The sequence below is a fragment of the Callospermophilus lateralis genome, chromosome 4 (assembly GCF_048772815.1).
Source record: "Callospermophilus lateralis isolate mCalLat2 chromosome 4, mCalLat2.hap1, whole genome shotgun sequence".
In the NCBI taxonomy this organism is placed as follows: domain Eukaryota; kingdom Metazoa; phylum Chordata; class Mammalia; order Rodentia; family Sciuridae; genus Callospermophilus; species Callospermophilus lateralis.
The window spans coordinates 48,877,125-48,895,651 of NC_135308.1; the positions used below are offsets into that span (position 1 = coordinate 48,877,125).

An 18,527-nucleotide genomic window follows, 5' to 3' on the forward strand; every position below is an offset into this window, starting at 1 on the left:
CATTGTGCATTTACTCCATGAACTCTTTTCTATTTCCCTTGTCCCTGTGTGATAGCTATTACTAGATGGATTTCTTGTCAGTCTCTGCATAGAACACAGATCCTTGCCGAGTATTTCCTGAGTAGCCAGGATGAATCAATTATTATTAACTTTTCTTAGAACATTAAGCTTCCTGTGTTTTCTGCTTCTAAGAATTAAATTGATATTCTAGAAGATTAATACTCCTTTCAAGAGTTCAGATAGTCATATGGTACTGTCATTTTAACTCTTTTGTCAAGAGTTGGAGAATTTATTACTCCTGTTTTTTAAAAGATTAAAGAATAGCCAAATCAAGTTTGGGGTGGGGCATGGGAAGAACAGAAAGAGAAAGGTAAGTACTAGTAGAAAAGGAGTCTATTAATTAAGAGTTTTTAGAAATGGAAAGAAAACTGAAACCACAGCTTTAACATTTATTAGGTAAAACATCCCCTAAAAGAATAAAAAGTTCCAGTAATTTCATTAACTAGTTTTATGATTGCATTGTTTTGCATTTCCTTTTAAGTTCTAAGAACTTTATTGTTTAAAAAAAAAGACTTAATCTTGCAACTGTTCCTTTTATTTTTGAAAGACATGATGTCTCCTTAAATATTAACTTGTGTCATTTTGTAATTATACTGTTACATTCCCGAAGTGCTATTAACAACTGACTCTAGTTTCATGTGTGGGAAAACATAAATTGTGTGGTCTTGCCCCTTAGGACTCTAGTTGTATTATAATGAAAAGATAGCTTGTGGGGAGACTTTATTTTATACTGTTTGTTGATTTACATTTCTCCTATTTTTCCATTATTCCTCTGTATGTTCTTATTTATGAATGTGCTGTAATTTGGTTTTTATAATGTGTTTGAACTGTTAGAGGCTGACTGATTTGAGTGTAGTTCTTCAACTTAAAGAAAAACTATATATCACATATCATGGTAATAAGATACTAAGAATATCCCTACAACTAGGAACTGGTCATATTGAATACTCTTTTTGCCTAAGCCCTCCCTGTGACGGTGGTGGTCAGGTATCTGGGAGCTGAGAGAACAACTAAGTGTCCAGTAATGATTCAGAGAGAGTCACCACACTTCAGCAGCTAGTCCTCGGCACCACAGTTAAGTTACTAACAAGGAATTCGTAGGTATGCTAAGTCTTTTTCTGTGTTTTGGGACTGTAGAGATGAATAAGGAATGGCCTACTGTCTCTGGAAGCTGTAATTGAGTAGGGAATGTTAATAAGTGAATGATTGTAATAGCAACCAAAGGTCTACATATGAAGATGTAATTCTTATTTTTAAACTGAAAAAAAAATGTGGCAAATGCTCTTAAAGTAATAAGCTAAGGGATCAGAGTTCAGAGACGTAAAAAAATCAGGAATATAAGTGTATACTTGGTAAATGTATATACATTTTAACGTGAAGTAGTAATTTGTCCCTTATTACCTGTGTGGATCAGGCAAGTTATTCAAAACATTCAGCCTCAGTTTCTTCATTTGTAAAATGATATTATCTAGTAGTGTTGACATATAGATTAAATGAGATAATCTGTATGAGATGCCAGTATGGTCCCTTATTCAGTTATTGTTTAGAATTTGGAGAAAAAACAACCAGGACAGAACATGGAACAGGAAAAAAGAAAATTCTTTTTGGGGAGTTAACTCAGAACCACAGAGATAATGTGGCTGCTCAAAAATGCTTAGAATTCCCATTTTATAGTTTTTGCTTTTGAGGTTTATTTAAAAAAAAATAGCAATAGTACCTTATAATAAATCCCTTTTCTTTTCATTCTTCTTTTCATAACCAAAAGTTTATTTAGCTTGATCTACTTAGCTATCTTTCAGTGACTTTGGTGTCTCCTCATAACTGAAGCGCATTCTCCAAGAAGTTAAAATTTGTAGCAGTTGAGTATATTTGAAAAAAAATGTACCACACACTTCTAAAGGCAGTTTAGCAGGAAGAATTTCACCATCATTGGAATAGGTCTTTGTAATGACTACTTTCCAGAAACTTGGAGTAAAAATTAGATAAAGTTTTCATAGGGTTGTGGCATTAGGTTTTTATATATATACCAACCTGACTGTATTTCCTGGAATATGTATATGTTTTTGAGACTGGAGCAAAGTTACTTTTTTTGTTACTTTAAAAGATTTTATTTAAATCAGTTTCTTGAACAGACCCTGACTGAACAATTTACATTTCTGGTGTAGAAGAAATTGGCACAATCATTCAATATTATTTTGTGTTTCATTATCTTCCTAAGTTACCCGATTTTTGATCTGTTGCCTAGACCATATTGATATATCAGGTTAGGTAAAAATTATTCTTGTACCCTGGGTTGTTTGGCCTTTAAAAAATTCATAGTGTGATTGAATTAATCTCTTGTAGTTTTCTATATATAAGTTTTATAATTGGGATAATTTTAAAATATCAGTACAGTCAACCCTTTGTATCTGCTAGTTCCATATCCAGTAGTTCCATATCCACAGATTGAGCTGACCCTGGATCAAAAAAAAAAAAAAAAAAAAAAATATATATATATATATATATATATATATATATATATATTATTTTTAAAGAGAGAGAGAGAATTTTTTTCAGTATTTATTTTTCAGTTTTCGGTGGACACAACATCTTTTTATTTTATGTGGTGCTGAGGATCGAACTCAGCGCCCCACGAATGCCAGGCAAGCATGTTACCGCTTGAGCCACATCCCCAGCCAAAAAAAAAATTTTTTTTTAAATAACAAATTGTTTCTGTACCGAACATGTATAGACTTTTTTCCTTGTCATTATTCCCTAAGCTATATAACAACTATTTGCATAGAATTTACATTGTATTAGGTATTATAAGTAACCTAAATATTTAAAATACATAAGAGGATGTGTGCAAATACTATACCATTTTATATAAGGAACTTGACCATTTGCAGATTTTGATATCCACAGATTTTGATATCCCTTCTACTTAGGGAGGACAATATTGAGCTAGAATACTAACTCAAGATTTTAATAAAGTTAAAAATATATGTTTCTTTTAAAACTGCTTTCTAAAAAGTTTTATTTTATTTATAACTTAGAGGTTTAAATAAGTTTAGTATGTATTTTATGGCTGGTATTAATTTATGTTGACATATTCATAGGTAATCTGTATTCCCATAGAAGGAAAAATGTGCATTAATATTTGAAAGCTAGTTTAAGCTGATTATGAAAAGTGGCTTTCATTTGTGTTAACTGGAATATTCTCAGTAGTGCTGTGGTCATGTTAACAATAGCATGTTTAATTGCCACAATGAATGTCTAGCCTGCAGAAATGTTTGGGAAATTTCTGCAGATGAGTAGAATGAGCTGAGGTACTGGTTATGTCTTTGCTCCCAGTTACATTCTATGAGAAACTTTTTCCTCTTAGTGTTTTATTTGTACCTGGATTTTTTAAAATTAATATTGCCAACAATAATAGTCACCTGTATGGTCAGGCTCATGACATACCTTAATTCTTGCTATTATGTGATTTTCTAATAAAATTTATTGTAAAGAAATATACATATTCATATAGAATATACAATATATGTTTATATGGATAAGTAAAAAAAAAATTTAGGGGAGTTCTGCAGATCAATAGGTTTGTTGTAGAACATTGAATAAATGAGGAAATTGAGGAAGGCTATGCAACTGTCCAGTGACAGTAAGTGATGAAACCAGGACTTTAATGAAATCCCAGTCTTTCAATCACTTTTCTGTATTAACTTTTTAAACTTTTACCTTTAAAAATTTGGCTGTCTTATAAATGCATTTTGTTTTGTGTTAAGGAGTACTCTGTTAATTCTGTTTTGTATACATATTTTTTTTCCCAAAAAGAAAAGAAAAGAAAGCAAAACAAAAAAACTTTTTTTCCTGATTTTACAAGTAATGAGGCCCAGTGTTAAGAGTAGGCATTGCTTAATGAAAAACCAAAAACAGATAACACAGAAAGGAATAAAAAAGCAGTGAAAATCACTAATAATTCTACCATCAGAGTTTAACATCTTGGATATATGGTTTCCTGACTTTTTTGTTGTTATTTTTGTGATGCTGGGGATTGAACCCAGGGCCTCAGGCATGCCAGGCAAGTGTTCTACCACTGAGCTGCATTGCCAGCCTGGTTTCGTGACTTTTTATTTATAAATACATATGCATACATTTTCAAAGCAAATAGGTTCATAATATACATGTTATAACTCTTTATTTTATCTTGGCCACACTTCGATGATATTATAAGTCTATATCTTCATTTAAAATATTTTCTGGGGCTGGGGTTGTAACTCAGTGGTGGAGCACTTGCCTAGCACATGTGAGGCACTAGGTTCAATCCTCAACACCACATAATAATAAATAAATAAAATAAAGAAATTGTGTCCATCTACAACTAAAAATATTTTTTTTAAATCTCACTTTCTAAAAATAACCTCTTTTAGGAAAGTTCTACATTTACAAAAAAGTTGCAAAGATATTATAGAGAGTTCTGATATACTCCACATCCAGTTTCCTCTGTTATTAACATTTACATTAATGTTATGAACAAATATCAATACATTATTATTAACAAAAGTTTATACTTTATTCAGATTTCCTTAATTTTTACCTCATATCTTCTGTCCCAGTATCTGATCCCAAGAAACCATGCTACATTTAGTCATCATATCTCCTTAGATTCCACTTGTCTATGGCAGTTTCTCAGATTTATTTTTTTTATTACCTCGATAGTTTTGAGATGCATTAGCCAGATGTTTTTGTAGAATGTTCCTCACTTGAGACTTGTATTAGTCTTCCTGGAGGAAACATGGTTAGAGTAGAGTTAGGAATTTGGGGTAGGGAGATCATATAGGTAAAAGGACATTTTCATCACTTCATTTCAAAGGTGAATGTTGATTTTGACGTTAATGACCTTGCTGGAATAGTGTTTGTCAGATTTTCTCACTATGAAGTTCCCCTTTTTTCTCCCTTTTACATGTTTCCTCTTGGCAACCCACAGTTAGGGCAGAGTATCTACATATATTATTTGGAATTATTCTGTGCAGGTAATTTCTTCTGTCCAGGAGATTTATCTATCCTCTGTCATTTACTTATTAAATAGACTAATGGATATTTATTTATACTTTGGGTTATCCAAAATTATTGCTCAAATTTTTATAGCTTTGGCCATTCAGAGCTCTGTTGGTTCCTGTGTCCCTTTGCCATGCCCCTATGATTATGGATTTATATCTTCATTTTTAAAACAGCTTCATGGAGTTCCATTGTAAGAATGTACCATAACCTACTTAACCATCTGGTTTGGTGGTAATTTAGGTATCAGATTTTTTCACTATTATAAACAGTACTTTGATAAGCAGTCTTCAGAAGACATTTATGATAACATTGTCTAGATATTGTATTCAGGAAAAAGTTATTGTATTAAAGGGTCTGGCCATTTTACATTTTATGTGATATGAGACTGAAATATATCTTAAGCAGATTTTTGAGGAGTGAGCATTTTCGCCATACGTGTGGAAAATACATTTTTTTCCCCCAAATGACTGTAGTCACTTAGCTCCCTATTTTTTTTTTTTCCTCTTGTGATCAGAGCTGATGGTGGTACCTGTGGTTCTTGAGCTGCTTGACGTCACACCTTATCTCAACACCTGTGCCATCTCAATGTAGAATCAGTTGCTATATACAGTTAACAGAGGGTGGAAAAAAAAAAAAAAAAACAGTATTCTGAAGACAGTGACCTTACAGAAATCATCATGTCCTAGTTCTGCATTTTAGAAATAAGAAACTTACTAGATGAGATGTTTGGCCTGGAAGCTTTCAGAGAATCTGGATTTCTGCATAATTCTCAGTATTCCTTATTATATAGGTATGTTTTATATCCTATACAAGGAAGGATATACAAACTTTGTATGTTGGAAATTTTCAGACATATCCAAAGAAGACAAAATTGTATAATTAATTTCATATCCCTATCACCCAGCTTTATCATGATGATTTTGGCCAATCTTGTCAAAAACTCATATTCAGTTTTCACCACATATTATTTTGAAGCAAATATCAGATATTAAATCACTTCACTTATAAGTAATATATTCAGAATGGAAAACCTTCTCTCAAAGCATAACCGCATCTCGTTACCACACCTAAAATTATTCCAATTCAAGGAGGATATTTAGTTACGAAAACTTCCAAAATTTATGTTTCCTATAGATTAGAATCTGACAGTAGTGGAAATACAGTTCCTTGGTATAATCTCCCAGAAATTAAAGATACTGTCCACCAAACAGAATGGCCTGGATTTTGGCTTTTCTTAAAGTCTGATGTCTGAGGGTCTTACCTGGAAGAAACAAATTAACCTCTTAGACAAGCTCTTCAGAAGTAGAGAGTTATAAAGAATATATAACAGATGTCTCCTAATTGTATGTATATGCTTTTTCATCTTAACTCTCTGTGAGTGAGGACGAAGTTCCAAGGACCTATGATGACAAGAATTATTTTTCAGATTTTTCATGTTAACTGAAGCCATGGATGGGAGTACAGTGGTATGGCCATTCCACTCCAGATCCACCGTGGAAATATTTTTGAATGTCAAGTTAAGATTCCTGCCTGCTATATCCTGAGTTGGGATTTTACAATGCTTCTAAGAAAACAACATATTGATGTCATAACAGCATTTGCATTTGCCATTAAGAAGACTTAAGAGGAAGGAATATCCTTGATATTAGAGGTGATCCCAAGGGCGGACCAGGCAGCACTTACTCTCTTCAAGCAGCACATTATGTGGATTACTAGATTGTCTACACCTTAAAAGGGTGATTAATTTTTCCCAGTGTCTTCAATATTGCCTTCTTGGGGTTTCACTTGATCTTTCAAATTAAATAAGATGCTATTTCTCTCTACAAAAACAGTTCTGTCTCAGAGGCTTTACAACCAGAGTAACAAACTTCTTAATAATCCATTGAATTTATCCTGGGATTGCCTCTGGTTTTTGACATGTTGTTAAAATATACAGTGATTTAAATTGGAGATGGGGTGAAAAAGAGAAGTTTTTCTTTTGCTTTTTCTGTGTGAGACTGAAACCAATCTTGTCTGCATGGTTTTATTTAAAATTGTTTTGCTGCAAATAGACATTTATTTTGCTTGCTGATATTTAGTACATGCAGATTCATGTTTTTAATCTGATTTAGACTCTTCCACCTTGCATTTGATAATTGTTGACTTTCCTTTGTCTTGCCATTTTCTTTCATCAGTAGGCTATGTTATAGTCAGTTTTATTTTCTTCAATTTGGAGTACTTTCTTTAAGTTATATCAGATTTTTGGCTCACTTTTATCTACTCCCATTCAATTAACATCTTTTCTAAGAAGAGAAATCGTGTGTTAATTTTCTTCCTGTTTCTCAATGTAAGTTGAAAAAGTAATAAAAATAACCATTTTCAAATGCATCTCAGGTCAAGCATATTCAGGTATCCTAGGCTAAGGTACATTATGGATTTTAGATTCTTGGAAGATATAATATTTAGCATAGTATGCTGCAAATATGGGTTTTTAAAGATTTAGCTCTATAGCATTTCACCTACTCTCACTATTTTAAGGTTCTTTAAAAATTTCTTCTTGATGCAAAAATACCTTTTTCTTAAAATCTTTGCTTCAGAATTATCCTACTTTTCTTAAACTCTCTTGAAGTTTTCTCAAGAAAACCAGCTTTGTGACTGATTGAATTTCTTATCTTCTTTGTCCTTCAGTTTCCTCATCTGAAAAGTGAGGATATTAGCATCTACCTCATCTATTGTTTATTAAGTTGAAAGAGATAAACTGTAGTACTGGGTACACAGTAAATACTCTGGAAATATTCCAGCCATCTTTTTTAACTTTTTGTTTTAAAATGATTACATATTCACAGGAAGTTGCACAAATAGGTATCTCATGTTCCTTTTGCTTACCTCATCTGCCCCCAAGGTAGCAGAAGTATGAGATCACAACAAGAAAATTGCCATTGGTTTAATCCACAGAACTTACTAGGATTTCACTAGCTTATATACACTCATTTATGTGTGTGTGTGTGTGTGTGTGTGTGTGTGTGTGTATTTCTGTGCAGTTGATCATATATAGATTTGAGTAACCATCACCACAATCAAAACAATTGATCTACCACCACCTCAAGGCTTCCCCTTGCTATCCCCTTATAGCTGTCCCTCATCCATCCATTGGTAACCACGAATTGGTTCTAGATTGCTATAATTCTGTCATTTTGAGAATATTATATAAATGAAATCATGCAGTATATGACCTTTGGAGGTTGGCTCTTTTCACTTAATATAATACCCTTAGAATCATAACTAGTTGTGTGTGTCAATAGTCCTTGTTGCTGAGGAATATTCTCTGGTGGAGATGTACTGTAGTTTAACCATTTGCCCATTATGGGACATTTGGATTGTTTTATAGTTTGGGGCTGTTACAAATAAAGTTGCTGTGAACATTTGTGTGCCAGTTTTTGAGCAGACCTAAGTTTTCATTTTCCTCTGTATTGCTTAAGAATTCGTTCACTAGGTGAAAGTATTTTTTTAATGCATCAGTGTAGGTGTCTTTGAAAATATATGCTTATATAGTCAGCACTTTTAGATATATATAGACAATTATTTCTTAATGCTGACTGACCATTTTAAATAATATAAAATGCCCTTTGTTTTAAAATATTTTTTGTGTAAATTTGTAGTATGAGTCCAAAGTATAGAATCTTGTCTTATATGCTGTAATATTACATGTACTAAATAAATATTTCATTTTGTTAATGAATCCCTTTCAAATTTTGTTGACATTTTTCCTGTGGGGAATATTATTGTTCTCAGATACTAAATTTGAATGGGAAATATTTCAAGTTGTATTTTATCAATGTGATGATGAATATTTTACATACTTGTAAAGGTTAGCATGAAGAATTGGAATTCATTAATTGACTGATTGTCCAATAACATTGAAGTAATTGATTGAGCAATGTTGGCACTTTAGTTTTCTAACATGATATTTGGGGCCCTAAGATGTTTTATAAAATCATTGTCTCCCAGATTAATAATAGATTATAAATCATTATTAGGGTAAGGCTACAAATATGCTTTTGATATATGAAGGACTCTTAATTGTATACCTATAACTTTGAGAAATTTTAAGTTTAGCATCAAAAGTTAACCTGGGGATAATATAAATTATGGATGGTGGACTGGCATTAACTTATTGGTAGATTTTAGCTTTCCCAAATGTATTTACTTGCCTTAAAATAACTGATGAAGGAAATGTTCTTTGTAAAAAGTTGGAAGAAGTTTGAAAAGTATTTAAAAACAAAACTGGTTCTTAACTTCAATTGCACATTTTTATCATCTAGCTAGTTTTTGAAACAGAGTGAGTACCTATACTAGAGCCAGTTCAATTATAATCTCTAGAAGTGGTGCTCAAGCATAGGTATTTTTTAAAAAGCTTCCTAGGTAATTCTGCTGTTCAGCCAAGATTGAAAACCACTGAATTAACAGGATTGGCTTCTATGCTCATATTTCTTTGCCCTAGTATTTCATACTGTTGTGCTTATCTATCACCTCTGTATTGGATTAGGATGAGCTATATGTAGTTTTTTATATTGGGCTCTGCTAAATTAATATTTTCCTGAAGGAAAAAATCATGTAGGAAAAAAAATCACAGGTGAAGGTGAATGGTAGACATATTTAAACTATACCATAGTTTTTGTGTTTATTACAGAAGAGTGTGTATGAAGTAGAGTTCACACAATGAAAAATTCAGACTCATTGAAATGTCAAGAAGGAAATTGAGCTTGATCTATAACATAGAAAGGAAACTTTTTGGAAAATAAAGCATTTGGAAAACTTGAGTGGTGTGTGGGAGTGAAATCTAAGTATAGATAGATTTCTGTTGTCAGTAGCAATTAGTTTTTTTAGTTTAAAAAAATCAGTATTTACCTATATCAAGTCTAAGCAGGCAGAGATAAACGAAAATCCCCACCCATGTTCACAGCCTCTTATGGATTTCTTCCATACTTTTTTTTGTACTATAGAAACATACATAATGACAAAGGCTATGAGTTTTGTTTTTAATGTATATATACTATACATTATTCTGAAGTTTGTTTCTCATCCTTAATGTATCAGGTATTTCTTGAGGCCATAGATACAGATTTGACTCAATTTCAAAATATAAACAGGGCTAAGGGTGTAACTCAGTGGTAGAGTGCTTGCATAAGCATGATCAAGGCCTTGGGTTTGATCCCCAACATGGAAAAAATAAAATAAATTTGGTAGCCATTATTAATAAAATATGAATAGCCCCTTGATGTGGCTTTATAGAAAAATTTATTCAGCCAATTCCTTTTGCATGGAGATTCAATGTTTCTCTTATTGTTCTTTTTTTTCTTTAATTTGCTACTACAAACAATGGTGTAACACATATCTTTATATATATAGCCTTAGGTACTCATGCTTTTATTTTTAAAGTATTGTTGTAGTTCATAGTTTGTTTTTGGTCATATTTCTTAGTTTTGGGGTACCTTCTCTTTAGTGAAAATTAATGAGAATGTTGATTGATTTCTAGTTAATTGGTTCCTCTGGGTATTAAGTTGATCATTACATAGGAGAATCAACTATTTTAGAAATATTGGATACTAGTGAATCCTAGTGACCAGAATGGTTTTTATAGTTCCTAGAATCCCTTTGAATAGCACTCCTAAAGAGGAGGCCACAGAAAAGGTTAGAAGTTGATAATGCATGTCTTAGTGTATTAAGCCAAGAGAACGTATAAAGTCCTTTAAGTTCCCACAAATACATTTTAAACCACAGTGTCTTCTTTCTGTGAAGACTTGTATTGAAATAAGTGTGTCTGATTTCCAGATGACATAATTCTAGGAGAAATAGCTAATAATATAGGTAACAGACTTTAGATTCAGAATACTCTAAAAGATCATAATAATGTTAAAAATGAGCAAGATAAAATATACTAAGGATAAACCATTTGAAAGAGTTGAGAAATGTTTGGGGGTGACAGGCAATCTCAAATGCACAAGATGAAAAATAGGAGTTTATTTGATCATAGGCTTATATGAGCTATTTCTGATGTGGCTGCTAAAAATGGAGTAATCTTAGGTTTCATTAGTGCATGCCTAGATTACATTGAGTCTGTTTCCCTGTTGATTGTCTAGTTAGATTACATTTGACAAATTGTGTTTAAGTCTATGAACCACATTCTAGATGAAACACTGGCAAAGGAGGGAGATAAAGAATTCGTGATGTATCGAGAAATGAAGCAACATGAAAAAAGATTGCTAAAGGAATTTGATTTTTGTACCTGAAGGACGAGAATGTAAAAGAACAGTGGTGGCAACCTTTTAAGGTTGGGGAATAGGAAGACTAAAATGGTACATAGAACTTATGGGACACATATATCATCAGTAAATGTTTGAATCAATTAGTTGAAATTACAAGGCAAAGGATTTTGACTTGATCTAAGATCATTATAGTAAGTTCTTTCCAGCAATGGGATGGGCTGCCCTGGAAGGTAGTTGACTCCTTACTCTTTAGAGTATTTCTAACCTGTGATGGATGACAGGGATAGGAGCTTTGGGAAGAATTCCACTCTAAGTAAAAGGTTGTACAACAGGACTTTAAATACTTTTTAAATTTTATTTCCTTATTTTTTATGCTAAATACTTTTTTAATTGGAATTTTATTTCTTTACTTTCAAGTACCTTAATTCTAAAACAGAAGAAAGTTCTGAAATGATATTGAAGTCTCTTTAAAAGTAGTTTTATATGGGGCTGAGGTTGTGGCTCAGCAGTAGAGCACTCATCTGGCATGTGTGAGGCCCTGGGTTCTATCCTCAGCCCCACATAAAAATAAATAAAAGAAAGGTATTGTGTCCAACTACAACTAAAAATAAATAAATAGATAGATAGATAGATAGATAGATAGATAAGTAGTTTTATAGAAGGAATACTACTGATTCAAAGTCTACATAATTGTCAGTACAGGTATTTCAAAGGTGCTAAAAATTGAAATACTAAAAGTTTTTATCTGAACCTGCAGTGTGTATCGCTATTCAACCTGAAGCAGCTAGTCTGGATTTGTAGTATGGTATGGTTTTAAGATTTCATTTTTGTTACTTTGAAAAGAAGAAAACCCACAATCTTTTAAGCTAAAAGAATGAGTTAAAAAAGGAAATTTCACCATTGAGAAATAGTGTCCTCACAGAGGCTTTTGGAAAGACAGGCATACTATCGCCATTAGACCAATTGTCTTGGATTCTGACATGGATAATAATAATACTATGAAATTTATGCTTTATCATTTACATACGTTTGCATACTTGTAAATAAAGTGCATCTCTAGCATTTGTGTAGGTTAGGACCAAAATCTCTCCTTTTATCTTTCAAATAATTGAAACAAATCCTTTAGGTTATAGAAATGGGTAAATATTATAATTATAAAAACTTTTTATATGAAACTTAAAAAAAAAAAAAAACAACACTAGCTAGTAGTCTTGGAACAGGTTGGAGGCTGCGGCCACTTAGGACACCATGGTTAGAGGTATAGGTTAGAGGTTAAGATGGGTTGGTGGATTTCAATCCAGCTTTCTTACTTAGTGGTGCACCATGGGATACTGATCCCCCATGTCTGGCCTTCACTTATAAAGGAGAGATAATGATAGCATTTAGCATAGCACCTGACCATAGAGCAGACTCCATAAACCATCTATTAGTGTATATTCTGCTCTCACCTCTTCATTTCTTTTCTAGTTTTCTTCTTCCTCATTTAACAGGTCGTATAATCTCTATCTCATGTCCTTTTTTTTTTTTTTTTTGTACCTGGGGATTGACCCAAGGGGCACTTTACCATTGAGCTTTGAGACAAGGTCTTGCTAAGTGTCTTAGGGCCTCGATAAGTTGTTGAGGCTAGCCTTGGACCTGCAATCCTTCTTTCTGCCTCAGCCTCCCGAGTTGCTAGGACTACAGGTGTGTGCCACCATGCCAGGTTTTGAACCATCTTAAACATAGCATGTCTAAAACTAAATTGTTATATTCCTGACCCCCACCTTTTATCTCAAACCTTCTCCTTCTGTATCCTCCTGTCTCCTCTGTTTTAGGTATATTCATCGGAGGAAGTAGGGAAAGAGGTTAACATCTCTTGTTGTGCTCTGGAGTTACAACTGTATGGGATTAAATTCCTGCTCCACCACTTATCTCCATGGGAATTTGGAAAAGCTAATTAACATCTAAAAATCTGTTTCCTCAACTATGAAATAGATATGAGAGCAATCTGTCTTATAGAATTGGGAAAAATTAAGCAACTCAGTACCTTAAGTATTCAGTGTTTCAGATGGCCCCTGACAATTATAATGTCATTCCTAATTCCTCTTCTTTCCCCTCAGTCAAGTCATCAGTGCTATTGGTTCTGCTTCAGAAGTCTCGGCTTCCTCTTTGTCATCAGCGCTTTTGCACCAGGGTTTCTTAAGCTGAATCCATTACTGAAAGCAGTTCAGAGTGTCCTGAAATGGAATGTACATTTCTTGAGATATATGCATTTCTCCTATGGAAGGCTTTTAGCCTTTACCATTGACAGTCATACAAGTCAGTAACCCATAGGTTAATAATTACTGGTTAAGACTCCTCTCTTGCCTGCTTTTGTAGCCTGTAAATGAATACCTTCCTTCCCAGTGTCTCTGTCTCTCATCTGCTCTTCACATGGCTACCCAGTTAACTTAATTTTTCATACTATCCTGTGTACATAATTTTATTGACCCTTGTTGCCTGCAGTGATGTTCTTACCCCTGACCACATATTAGAATTACATGGTAAGTTTTAAAAAATACTGATGCCCCAGTCCCATGCCAGACCAATTAACAAGTAACAGGCATGAGTATTTTGCTTTAAACTTTCCAGAAGATTTTAATGTGTATCCAGAGCTGAGAGCCTCAGGGCCACAGGGCAATGGACTAAGCACACATGGACCTTATTGATGTCTCATCAGTCTGTTCTTTTGTAGCCTAATCTCCCTCTTCTCCCACTCATGTCCCATCTGCTGTTCCCAGAACATGCTGTGTTGTTTCCTACCTCTTGGCCTTTACCTGTTGTGATTGCTCTTCCTAGAATGCCTCTCACCTTTTTTCTACCTGGGCATTTCCATGGCAATAATTCCCCTACCCCACCCTCCAGCTCCAAAGACAATTGTACCCCTTACTTTTGCACAAATTTCCATTATAGGATTTGCTGTGTTATAATTATTTATAGGTCTGTTTTCCAGAGCACACTGAACTCTTCAGAGATAGGATCCCATTCATTGCATTTCCCTCATGCTTTATACCAGGCAAAGCAGCTCTCCGAAAGCCTAACAGAAAGTGAGTGAGAGTAAACTAACAGCAGCCTGCTCAGGGAATCAGGAGCTCTATGGGGCTGGGGAATATAAGTATATATGCAACAATAGCTGTAGTTAGGAAGGCTCCACAGTTTTGTCTTCTTCTATTGCTTTTTCATACTTCTGTAGAAAGGAAAGATAAAAGTATATGAAGTTTATCATCTAGGACTAGGAAAGTTAGGACCAGCTTTTAAAATGTCCCCAAACACTGAATGTTAATTGAATATTATGGCATAAAGTCACATCATATTTATCTTTTGAAGCCCAGAGATTTCTGAATGAGAGATGGGGAACCAGCCATTAGGATGGTGGCAGCTGTTTATTTAGCCCAGTGGATTATCCCAATTTAGTTACTGATCTAAAGATACCCTTATATGGACAGTTCTCTAGACATTATATGTTTCTAATTTTGGTCTTACCCCTAGCCTTTGTATTGTAGCTGCTGTCTAATCCTTTTCTTGGTTATTTTTAATACTTTTCTTTCTCCACATGTCTCAGAATTGTCCAATACATTATAAAGAATTGTAACTTTAATATGATTTATTCTTCCTGTTTTTAAAGTGCCCAGTGTTAGTTTAAGTTAAAGGTGGTTTTGAGGGAGATTGCTTTATTTAGAAAATGATCTCAGAGATTCTTTTGAATATTGTTTTGGGGATGTTTGGATTGTTTATTTGCCCTCCCCCGCCAAAATACTTTCACTATAAAATTGGTATAATCAACAGTAAATACTAGTCCTATGATCTGGGCATCTATGTCCCCAGTAGGCTGCATATGAACAAGTAGAATACTCAAACTAGTTGCCTATTCCTTTAATAATCATGAATAAGAATGAAAAGAGTTTTCTATTTCAAAATCAAAATATTGATTGGAATTTATAACTTACCCTTTCACATTTTTACCTTATTTAAAAAGAATGTTTTATTCTGTTTAAAAGCCTTTTAAAAGACTGATTCTATCAATAGCTCCTTTTTTCAATATGGTTTTCATGAAAGGTTCTCAGTTGGGAAAATAAAAAAGTATACTTTCCAGTTGGAAGTTTTTTTAAAAAAGAACAATTTTGGGTAAATATGAATCAAAAAAACTGGGAAATACACCCTCTCCTGGCAATTTTAGAGAGAATATAATATTAAGGAAATGAAGAAATCAACTCTTACAATGAAAGCATTAAGGTCTAAAATGGATAATCATCTATTACTTCACAAACTACAGTCAGCCAAGGATACCCCTGGATTGTCTACTAACTGCTTGTGAACTAGTTCCTATAAAAAGGATTGTTTGTCCACTACCTGTTTGCGAACAAATTCCTATGTAAAGGATCTGGTCTCTGGTGTTTCTGAGAAGGGCCTGTTGGATTATTATAATTTTTAGACTGTCATAGTTCTTAAAGCTGAGTTGTTGATGCTTCTGTGTTTGTAGTGTTGCTTATTGCTGCTGCTTTGAAAAAATGAGCAATCACTGTACTTTTTAAAAATGCAATACTTTGTGCTTAAGTATTTAATCATGTACATTTATCAAGATACCTAGTCTATGTCTTCCTGTTGAAACCAGCTACCTGCTGGATTCTTATAGCTAAGTACAGTTAGAATCTCATAGATATTTCATTTCTAATTTGAAGTTAATTTTGGAGAGGAGGTATGGGAGACCAGGGATTGAACTCAGGGGCACTCAACCACTGAGCCACGTCCCCAGGCCTATTTTGTATTTTATTTAGAGACAAGGTCTCACTGAGTTGCTTAGTGCCTCGCTTTTGCTGAGGCTGGCTTTGAACTCTCAATCCTCTTGTCTCAGCCTCCCAATCCACTGGGATTACAGATGTGTGCCACCATGCCCAGCTTGAAGTTAATTTTTAACTGCTCTTCCTAAAAGTGATTACTTCTCAGCTTATCCAGTTGGATATAGATCATATGTATTCACAGCACAACTATTTATTAAAAATCAGAAAATCTTGATTTCCCAAATATCTCAGTAAATTGATACTACTACACGATTGGGCATCTACTCTTCATACAAATCTTATAAATATTCAGGGACTTGATAGGAGAATAGCAGGACCATTAGAATATATGTCTGAAATTCTAGTAGTAAAACTTGTGACTTTGGGTTGTTTTTATGTGGACCCTTTCATTCTTACCCTGTAAATTTCATTCCACTAAAAATAAGATGGCAAGGGAACCTAAAATTACAGAACCCCAAATTAGGTTCTCTGATTACTACCTACAAGTGGTTTGACCAGGACTTTCCCTTCATTGTTACTTTATCTAGCATATATGTATATGTGTATGTGAGTGTGTCTGGGTATTTACACACATGTACGTATATAATTTTTTAAATATGTTGTCAAGTTCTGTTTTGTGTAATTGATGTGTGCTCTTTTTGCAACAGTCATTGGAGGTAGTAGTCTTATCTTGAATTTACAGTTGGGCAGGGGGAATTTTGTCAGATAACTTCCTGTGGTCTTGACGCTGATAAATGGTGGAGATGGGATTTGATTGAACTCATCAGTACAGTTCTGTTAAAGCACCCTCTTAGAGCCTTCTTTTCCTGGGAAAGTAAGGTAGACCATACTAAAAAAAAAGCTGTAGACTCCATACTCATTGGATACTTCATAGCCTAGATTTGGAGAAATCAAATAACTTTATCAGTAATTAAAACAGCTATTAATTGATGGAACTAAAATCTGAATCCAAGCTATTCCTCAGACATACATTGTAGCTTTCCTTTCTCTGTCTTTGCTTGTGATATTGCTTTTATATATTGTTTTTTCCACTCCTTTTGCTGTTGAAAGCCTATCAGTACATAGAAAGCTCAATTCCGTTGTCATTTTCACCAAGTTGCCTTTCTTGATGAACACAAGTGGAAACTTCTTTTCTTGCCTTCCTATTGGAATGAATTTTTGTCCTTGGAGATGCTTACTCATTACTCCTTTACATGATAAAGTTTATGTATACTATCCTGTCTCATCAGATTATAGGACTTTTGAAGGCAGAACAGTCATTTATTATAACATTTTCTGCTAGTCATAGGCATCTTGCCATTCATACAAATCTTGCAAGTGTTTGGGAGTTTCATAGTAGCAGGAATCAACTGTTTAACAAATGTTTGTTAGTGCAAATGTTAGTGCAAAATTTCCCACTAGTATTCTAATATACTTTTAAAAAATTAACTGCTTTAAAACAAATATTCAAACAAAACAATGATAATGCTTCCTTTACTTTCACAGTCCTGTTATCAATTACTTCATAAAATTATGCTGAATTAGATATTTACATTTTTTTTCAATACAAGCATAGTTTATTTTTTCCAAATATTTTCAGTCTGTTGTTGGTTGATCCACAGATGTGGAACCCTCAGACATAGAAGGCCTACTACATATATGAGTGTACATATATGCATTTTTTGTTTTAATTATAATTTTTATTTACTTTCCAGTTTCATCCAATAAAGCTTATTCCTTTTTTTTAGTTTTATTGATTTTATTTTTTTAAATACATGACAGTGGAATGCATTACAGTTCTTATTACACATATAGAGTACAATTTTTCATATCTTTGTATATAGAGTATGTTCATGCCAATTCATGCCTTTATACATGTACTTTGGTTTTTTTTGCATTACAATTCTTATTAAACATATATACCACAATTTTTCATAATCTGTTTATGTATAAAATATGTTGACACCCAATTCGAGTCTTCATACATGTACTTTGGATAATGATGTCTATCACATTCCACCTCCCTTGCTAACATTTTTTAAAGAAACATCTTGAGTTTGCTATTACTTACATCATTTTTTTAATTTGCAAAAAATTACATGCTTTAGAAAAAGTTGTATTCTTTTTAGTGTTCTCTGTTCATGTGTATATAAATTAATACTCTGTTTAGGGTTCAGAAAAACTGAATAGCTATGGCTTATACCAATGTAATCATTTTGAAAGTTAGGATGTAAAAATGATTCTTTATTGTATAGATTTTTTTTAGCTTCCTAAAACCTTACCTTTTTTTCAAATATTTTTTATTTGTTCTTTTTAGTTATATATGACAGTAGATGTATTTTGATATAGCATACATATATGGAGTATAACTTCTCATTCTTGTGGT

At 33.3% G+C, this 18,527-nt stretch overlaps 1 protein-coding gene across 8 annotated transcripts in view; it reads left to right on the forward strand.

Annotated features, from left to right (window-relative positions):
* Slc20a2 (solute carrier family 20 member 2) overlaps nt 1–18,527 on the forward strand; it is a 101,535-nt gene that overhangs the window by 7,463 nt on the left and 75,545 nt on the right. Inside the window, exon 4 of one of the 8 annotated variants that reach the window (XM_076853794.1) lies at nt 6,527–6,836. The exons of the other annotated variants lie outside the window; for them this stretch is intronic. The gene's annotated coding sequence lies outside the window, so the exon portion shown is untranslated. The remainder of the gene's footprint in view (nt 1–6,526; nt 6,837–18,527) is intronic. 8 annotated transcript variants of the gene reach the window in all.